Raw genomic sequence first — 9,037 nt, 5'->3', positions numbered from 1 at the left:
AAGCATCTACAAAGAACAGTACAAAGCTCTTTGGACAAGATATAAATTACTCAATTTAAAGGATGTATCACTCAGGAAATATGTAGGAAAAAAGAAATATGAGATTATACAGAAGGTAATGGTTTTGCAACTTTCTTTTTTTGGAGGAGATATATTTGAAGACAGCTTTGAATAAATGGAAATAAGTGGTTTTAGCTGGCATGTGGGAAGTAGGAAGAAAAAAATAACATACATTTTCTGGACCTAAATGAAAAAAATAACTAGTTGGTGACAGTTTGTTCTTGAAATACTATAAAGAAAAGTATATAAAGGCAGATAACGTCCAGTGGGATTTTAAGGCTGGAAACAATTTTTTTTTTTTTTTTTTTTTTTTTTTTTTTTTTTTGAGATGGAGTTTCACTCTGTCGCCCAGACTGGAGTGCAGTGGCACGATCTCGGCTCACTGCAACCTCCGCCTCCCGGGTTCAAGCGATTTTCTTGCCTCAGTCTCCCGAGTAGCTGGGGCTATAGGCATGTGCCGCCATATTCGGCTAATTTTTTTGTATTTTTAGTAGAGACGGGGTTTTACCATGTTGGTCAGGCTGGTCTTGAACTCCTGACCTCAAATGATCCGCCCACCTCGGCCTCCCAAAGTGCTGGGATTATAGGCCTGAGACACTGTGCCCGGCCTGGAAACAAAAATTTTATTTGATTACCTTTGGATCTAGCCTGTTTGACCCAGCCCACTTACCTCCTCCCTGCAAATAGTTAATGAGAGTTTTGTGGTCTTAAGGATTTTGATAAAGAACATTACAATCATTTCTACAGGCTGATATGGTTTTCTGTTTCCTTCTGTCTACAAAAGGGAGTGGTTTTTAATACAATTACCAAATGTCCTGTTTAAGGTAGGTCAACCTTAGATTTTGATTAGAATCTGAAATTATGAACAGTTACATTTCTTGGGTGTTTCAGGATTAACAATGAAGAGAGGAGAGACTTTTTAAACAGTAAGATGTAAATGTATTTCCTTAATTTTTTTTTTTTTTTGAAACGGAGTCTCGCTCTGTCACCCAGGCTGGAGTGCATTGGCACAATCTCGGCTCACTGCAACCTCTGCTTCCTGGGTTCAAGTGATTCTCCTGCCTCAGCCTATTGAGTAGCTGGGATTCCAGGTGCCTACCACTACGCCCAGCTAATTTTTTGTATTTTTAGTACAGACGGGGTTTCACCATGTTAGTCAGGCTGGTCTCAAACTCGTGACCTCAGGTGATCTGCCTGCCTCGGCCTTCCAAAGTGCTGGGATTACAGGCTTGAGCCACTGCGCCCGGCCTCCTTGACATTTTTGTAGGATTCTTATTAGTTAGCATTTATATTTACCTAGAGCACCTGGTTAGGGAGAAGGTAACCAAGAAAGGGACCTTTATGGAAATAATGTGGAAACTGAGGAACACCAGATCCACCAGTTAAAAACAAAAACCCCTAAATAAAATCCCTGGGGGGATGAGTTTAACTTTCATCCTTCACCATTCCTCTTCTTTTGACCTGTTTTGTTGCTTGAGGCATCGCTTCCTCCATAATACTTTATTCATGCCTCTCTTGTACTCCTAAATTAACAGTAGTTTCCCACTTACTTGTTGTATGACCTTGAGCAACTCATCTATATCTCCTGGATCATATTTTCTCATTTGTAAAATTGGGGTAATCGTTATGACCTCACAGCGTTAGTATGATGATTCAATGAGATAATACATGAAGGATGCTTTTAATATGCCAAACTACAATAACCCATAGTTCTTATTTTTTCCAACTAATTGATCAAGAAACTATTAGACTTATTAGAAATCCAGAAACACCCTCTTGGAGTACCACTTTTATTCTGGATCTCATATTCTTTCCTCTACTCAAAGACTTCATCTCTATAATTAATCTCTCTTTTCCTCCCTCTTTGGCTCATCCACTCTGGAACTCAAATTGCTTTATTACATCTCATCTTAATACTCCCTCCCTTTTATCATTTGTTCCCTTCAATACCTGCCTATTTTGCTGCTTCCTTTCATAGCAAAACTTCTTGAAGGAATTGTTTATACTTTTTGTCCTTACTTCCTCTTCTCTCTTCAACCCACTTCATTCAGATTTATATCTCCACCCCTTCAAAGAATCAACACTTGCCAAGGCCACTTCCAACTGGCTCAATCCAATGGTCATTTCTCAGTATTTGTCATGCATCAACCACTTCTTAAAACACTCTACTCTTGGCTTGACTGTCATCTCTTTTTCTTTGCGTTCTACTTTACATTAATCTCTTTTGCTGGCTCATCCACTTCTCCTAACCTCTAAATGTAGGAGTCCCCCGGGCTTTTTCCTCAGTTCCATAGGCTCTCTATCTTCCTCCCTTCCTCTCTCCCCTTTCTTTCTGTGTGATCTCATCAAATCTCCTCTATTCATGCCAATGACCCTCCCGTTTACGTCTTGAATCCAACCTCTGTCCTGAGCTCCAGAATCATATATCCAATTGCCTTATAGACACTTCCACTTGTATTTCCATTAAGCCCTTCACATTTAACAAGTCCAAAGCAGAACCACTGAGTTTTGGCCGGACTTGGAGGCTCACACCTGTAACCCCAGCACTTTGGGTGGCCAAGGCAGGTGGATCACTTGATGTCAGTTTGAGACCAGCCTGGCCAACATAGCGAAAACCCATCTCTAATAAAAATACAAAAAAAATTAGCTGGGCGTTGTGGCACACGCCTGTAATCCCAGCTACTTGGGAGGCTGAGGCAGGAGAATCACTTGAATCTGAGAAGCAGAGGTTGCAGTGAGCTGAGATCACACCACTGCACTCCAGCCTGGGCGAAAGAGTGAGACTCTATCTTAAAAATAAATAAATAAATAAAACCACTGAGTTCTCTCTTTCTCCAAACCAGTTCTCCACATTTTTCTATTGTTGTGGCACCATTCATTATATACCTAGTTGTTCAGGCAGAATTCCTAGGATCATCTTTGATTTCTTTCCTTCCCACCCTAAATCCAATCCATTAGCAAGCTCTGTCAGCTTTACTTTCCAAGTAGATCTTGAGCCTGATAAATTCTTACATTTCCACAGTTGTCACCTACTCCCTGCCATCATCTTCCCTCGTCAGGTCTATTATATCCATCTTTGGAGTGGCCTCCCAAATATTTTTTCCACTACCCTTCCTTTCACAGATCAGTCAATGTGATTTTTTTTAAAAAATTTTTCAGAGTCTCGATGTGTCGTCCAGGCTGGAGTACAGTGGCACGATCTCGGCTCTACACAACCTCTGCCTCCCGGATTCAAGCAATTCTGCCTCAGCCTCCTGAGTAGCTGGGATTACAGGCGTGTGCCACCCCGTCTTGCTACGTTTTGTATTTTTAGTAGAGACGGGGTTTCATCATGTTGCCCAGGCTAATCTCAAGCTTCTGGTCTCAAGTGATCCACCAGCCTCGGCCTCCCAATGTGCTGGGATTACAGGTGTGAGCCACCGTGCCCGGCCTGAATGTGATCTTTCTTAAAACATAAATTAGGTATCATTCTGCTGCTTAAAAATCCTCCACTGGCTTCCTATGGTGCTTAGATTACAAGCCAGCCTCTCTCTCTTTGACTTGACTCTGCTTTCCTGTCTGACCTCATTTCTGTTCTTCTTCCGTTTGATCACTGCACTCCAGCCAAACTGGCTCCCTTTACATTTACTTGAACAAATCAAGCTCACTGCTACTTCTGAACCTTGTTGTTCCTTTAATGTGGACTACTCTGTAGATCTTTGCATGGCTACTTCCTTTAGCTCATTCAGGTCTCTGCTCAAATGTCATGTCCTCAGGGAGGCCTTTTTGACCATTCTAGGTAAAGAAGAAGCCCGCTCTCCCTACTACAACCTATGTCAATTATACTGCAAATCATGTATCACTATCCCAAAAGATATCATTTATTTACATCCTTTTGGTCTGTCTCCATACATTTAAGTGCCATGAAAGCAGCACAATTATTTGTCTCATTCACCATTGTATCCCCAGTGTCTAGAAGAGGGCCTATCTCAATACAGGTGTTCCATAAATGTTCGTTAGATAAACAGTGAATGGGACCACTGGTACACTGTGTTCTGTTGAAATCTGGTGCTACCAGGTGTACAGAAGGTGCTGGTCCATTGGTGACTCATATTCCTGCCCAGGCTTCAGTGGCTCTTCAAGGGAGTGGCTCTCCAAGTCCACTTCCTCCATTCTTAGCTAAGCCAAGGGTGCTTCTTGCTTGGGCTCCTATTATTACAATTTCTAGTGCCCTGTTCTTCATAAGCATCCATCTCCTAGGGAGCTAGCTGGCTCCAGGACTGAGTTTCAGAAGTTGCTCTGGACTCTGCTACCCCATGGACCTCCAAATCAGTGTGCTAATGGAGGATACCCTGGGTGAATCCAGGGCAGTTTCCTGTCACTTTCCTTGCAGAAAGAAAGGAGGGAGTTGAAGGGAAAAGGAGAGAAGGAAAGAAAGAAAGAAAGAAAGAAAGAAAGAAAGAAAGAAAGAAAGAAAGAAAGAAAGAAAGAAAGAAAGAAAGAAAGAAAGAAAGAAAGAAAGAAAGAGAAGTAAAGTACAAATTACATTTCTTTGAGGTTACATTTTGGAACAGTGATTCATTAATTAATGCATTTAACAAACGTGTATTGCTTGCCAACTATGCGTCAGGCACTCTTCTATGCACATTATTGCTATAATTGCCATGATCTCTATCATCTTCATCGTGCGTCTATATTAGACTGTGAATTTCTCAAAGACAGAGATGGCCAGGCATGGTGGCTCACACCTGTAATCCCAGCACTTTAGGAGGCCAAGACGAGAGGATTACTTGAGCCCAGGAGTTCAAGACCAGCCCTGACAGCATAGGGAGATGCCATCTCTACAAAAAGTAAAAAATTAGGTGGGCATGGTGGTGTGTGCCTGTGGTCCCAACTATTAGGGAGGCATAAGTAGGAAGGCTTGCTTGAGACCAGAAGGTTGAGGTTGCAGTGACTTATGACTGCACCACTGTACTCCAGCCTGGGCAACACAGCAAGACTCTGTCTCAAAAAAAAAGCAAGCAGAGACAATCTTTTCATTGTAACAAGTGCATAGTAAATGTCTACTGCCTGAATGAATGAAACAGAGGAGAGAGTTAAAGACATTAAAGATTAGGCCCAGTTACATTTATATTCAGATAAAAACATAGAACAATTGTTCTTTAAATTCTACAATGTTACTATATTAAATTTTAAATGTCTTCCATGTTTTATATTTGTCTATTTAACACACTGTTTTTTTTTTTTTTTTTTTTACGTATTTGTAATTTTTCTTTTTTTTCTTTTTTTTTTTTTGAGATGAAGTCTCGCTCTGTCCCCCAGGCTGGAGTGCAATGGCACAATCTTGGCTCACTGCAACCTCTGCCTCCCAGGTTCAAGCAATTCTCTTGCCTCAGCCTCCTGAGTAGTTGGGATTACAGACAGGCACCACCAGGCCCAGCTAAGTTTTGTATTTTTAGTAGAGATGGGGTTACACCATGTTGGTCAGGCTGGTTTCAAACTCCTGACCTCACGATCCGCCCACCTCGGTCTCCCAAAGTGCTGGGATTACAGGCGTAAGCCATCACAGCCGGCCCATATTTATAATTTTACAAATAAAATGTATGACTCAACATACTTGTAATTTGACACCTTCTGTCTTTCCACTTAACATTAATGACAAACAGGCCATCTCAAGCCTGTAATCCCAGCACTTTGGGAGGCCGAGACGGGCAGTTCACGAGGTCAGGAGATCGAGACCATCCTGGCTAACACGGTGAAACCCTGTCGATACTAAAAAATACAAAAAAGTAGCCGGGCGAGGTGGCGGGTGCCTGTAGTCCCAGCTACTCAGGAGGCTGAGGCACGAGAATGGTGTAAACCCGGGAGGCGGAGCTTGCAGTGAGCTGAGATCCGGCCACTGCACTCCAGCCTGGGCGACAGAGCAAGACTCCGTCTAAAAAAAAAAAAAAAAAAGACAAACATTTTTTAGTGTTTGTTTTTTTTTTTTTACTTTTATTTATTTTTGAGACAGTGTCTTGTTCTGTTGCCCAGGCTGGAGAATATCAGCTCACTGCAACCTCTGCCTCCTGGGTTCAAGCAATTCTCCCGCCTCAGCCTCCCAAGTAGCTGGGATTACAGGTGCCTGCCACCATGCCTGGCTAATTTTTTGTATTTTTAGTAGAGATGGGGTTTCGCCATGTTAGCCAGGCTGGTCTCGAACTCCTGACCTCAGGTGATCCACCTGCCTTAACCTCCCAAAGTGTTGGGATTACAGGCACGAGTCACCGTGCCCAGCCCTGAGTGTTTTCACTTTATCATTATCTTCATGGCTTTCTGTAATTTAGTAATTTCTCTTATTTTTGAAGCACTGTTGGTTTCCCTGTGGTCACTAGCAATGCAGACCCTGGAACAACTGGTCACGTGTTTGTGCCTCTTCCACAATGACAAGATGAAGGAGCACCTGGGAAAGTACATCTAATTCTGGAGGAAGAGATGGCACCACGTGAGGAGCAGGCAGGGAGTCAATCCCAGGTGCGCTGAGGAGAGAAGAAAGGCACATCTACCCGGTAAGCTGCTCTGAAATGAGAAAGTAGTGTGCAGGGTGATGTTGAGCTCTATTGTGCAGTTGGATCGACATGCTTCTACCTCTTGGCCCTCACACAGCAGCCTGCCTGGCTGCCATCTGCCATTTGCTTTTCTTTCTGTTTTGCATAAGGCTTTTGCTTTTAATGTGCTGCTACTGAGTACAGAAAAGCAAGAGCGTACCAGACTTCAGGGATCTGTCTGTTTCTCTTCTGCCTTTTAATAGAGCTTAGCTTTTTTGCCACGTGTTATTGTCAAGTACAACATGAGTTAAGAGAAGGAATACTGCACCTGACGGGATGGATGCCATGCCTTGAATAAATTAGCAGGAAAAAGAAGAGGTTTATAGGATCTTCTCTTCTGCCACTCCCATCTTGGAAACAAGTGGAAGTATATTTGCAAAATTATATTGAAAATAATGAGAAAATGTGTTTTCCTTTATAGCCAACTCTTCTGATATGGACCTAGTTTCAAATGAAGTTATGAGGAAATGGCCCTTGTGACTAAATGTTGATTAATGTGCTGTGAGCTGTGAACCCAGGATGAGAAATGGAAGGAAATCAAACTAAGGAATGGAAAGGGGGAAGTACTCTGGGTGCCTTGCTTAAGAGACTGAACCCTCAAATCTTGGAAATAAACCATATTTTGTAAACCAGATAATTTAGACTTAGGTTATTTTTTGTGTTTCTTCTCTTATTTGGTATCATTTATCAAGTTATGTTTTAAAAGTCTGTAACTTTGGGCTATAACATATATGCTTAGGCCAGACTTTAACGGGGATCAACAGCATCCCCGGAAGCCGGTATCTCTTTAGCAGGTATAGAGAGCTCCTAAAAGAAAGATGATTCTGGTAGTGGGGACACCCAAAAATGAAAGGCCAAATTGAGTAGGGGCTTCTTTCCAACAGGCGATCTCTTGCTACAGTAAATCTTGGATGTTATTTAAATTTTATTTTATTTTTATTTCACAAAGCACTCTAAGGGCAGGTGTGGTGGCTCATGCCTGTAATCCCAGCACTTTGGGAGGCCGAGGTGGGTGTATCACCTGAGGTCAGGAAATCAAGACCAGCCAGGCCAACATGGTGAAATCCCATCTGTACTGAAAATACAAAACTTAGCCAGGCGTGGTGGTGCGTACCTGTAGTTCCAGCTACTCTGGAGGCTGAGGCAGGACAATCACTTGAACTTGGGAAGCAGAGGTTGCAGTGATTCAAGATTGCACCACTGCACTCCAGGCTGGGTGACAGAGCAAGACTCTGTCTCAAAAAAAAAAAAAAAAGAAAAAGAAAAAGAAAAAGTACTCTATCCTTTAAGAAGTACACTCAAGCCCACAAGAATGACATTTTCTACAAATTCTAGGATCAAGTACCAATTAAAGAGGACGAGTAGACTGGGTGCGGTGGCTCATGCATGTAACCCAGCACTTTGGGAGGCCCAGGTGGGCGGATCACTTGAGGTCAGGAGTTCCAGACCAGCCTGGCCAACATGGTGAAACCCTGTGTCTACTAAAAATACAAAAATTAGTCAGGCGTGGTGGCAGGCGCCTATAGTCCCAGCTGCTTGGGAGGCTGAGGCATGAGAATCGCTTGAACCCGGGAGCTGGAGGTTGCAGTGAGCTGAGATCACGCCACTACACTCCAGTCTGGGCAACCAAGCAAGACTCTGTCTCCAAAAAAAAAAAAAAAAAAAACAAAACAAACAAACAAAAAAAGAGTATGTGTAAAAGATAATGGAATTATTACATATTCAAGGTCTCATCTACCTTGACATTTCTATGATAGATGTCATCATTCATTCACTGAACATTTACTGAGTGACTCTTAAGTGACAGGTATTATAGGCAGTGACTTGTACACTGTTGTTATCTATGTCGGTTTTTAATTATTTCAAAATGAAATACATTTTGATAAGCAAAGGCTAAGTGTGTGTGGCACAAATACTTTAAGGCATATGAGCGAGCTACCCACTCAGGGGCTTATCTATGCTCTGCCAGAATGTATATGCATCCCTGGAAACCTCACTTGAGAGTGCAGAAGGTGGCTGATACCATCCACACTCTTCCTATACTACACAGTCTTGTTTGAAATTTAGTCACCTTAATCACTGTTTACTATAAAGTTCCACAACTTAAATATTGGGCAATTACAGGATATGGTGTTTTGGCCCTAACGAACCTTGCAAATACCTGAAATACACAGAATACTTATCTTCATTCCAGGCCTACTCTTAAATTGTAGGGGAGCAGAAGAAGACCAATGAAGGCCAGTAACTATTGTGAATACCATGCTAAATTGTCAGTAGGTTGTAGTCACACATTGGAACACTAACAAAAGGAAAATGTATGCTTGATACTACTGAGAAACAATACTTTGTTATGCAGGAATCTATAGCATTCAAGCTGACAGGAAGGATTTGACAAGTTAATTTGTCTTCTT

This window comes from Chlorocebus sabaeus, chromosome 4 (genome assembly GCF_047675955.1).
Source record: "Chlorocebus sabaeus isolate Y175 chromosome 4, mChlSab1.0.hap1, whole genome shotgun sequence".
NCBI classification, from domain to species: Eukaryota; Metazoa; Chordata; class Mammalia; order Primates; family Cercopithecidae; genus Chlorocebus; species Chlorocebus sabaeus.
This window is presented reverse-complemented; position numbering follows the sequence as displayed.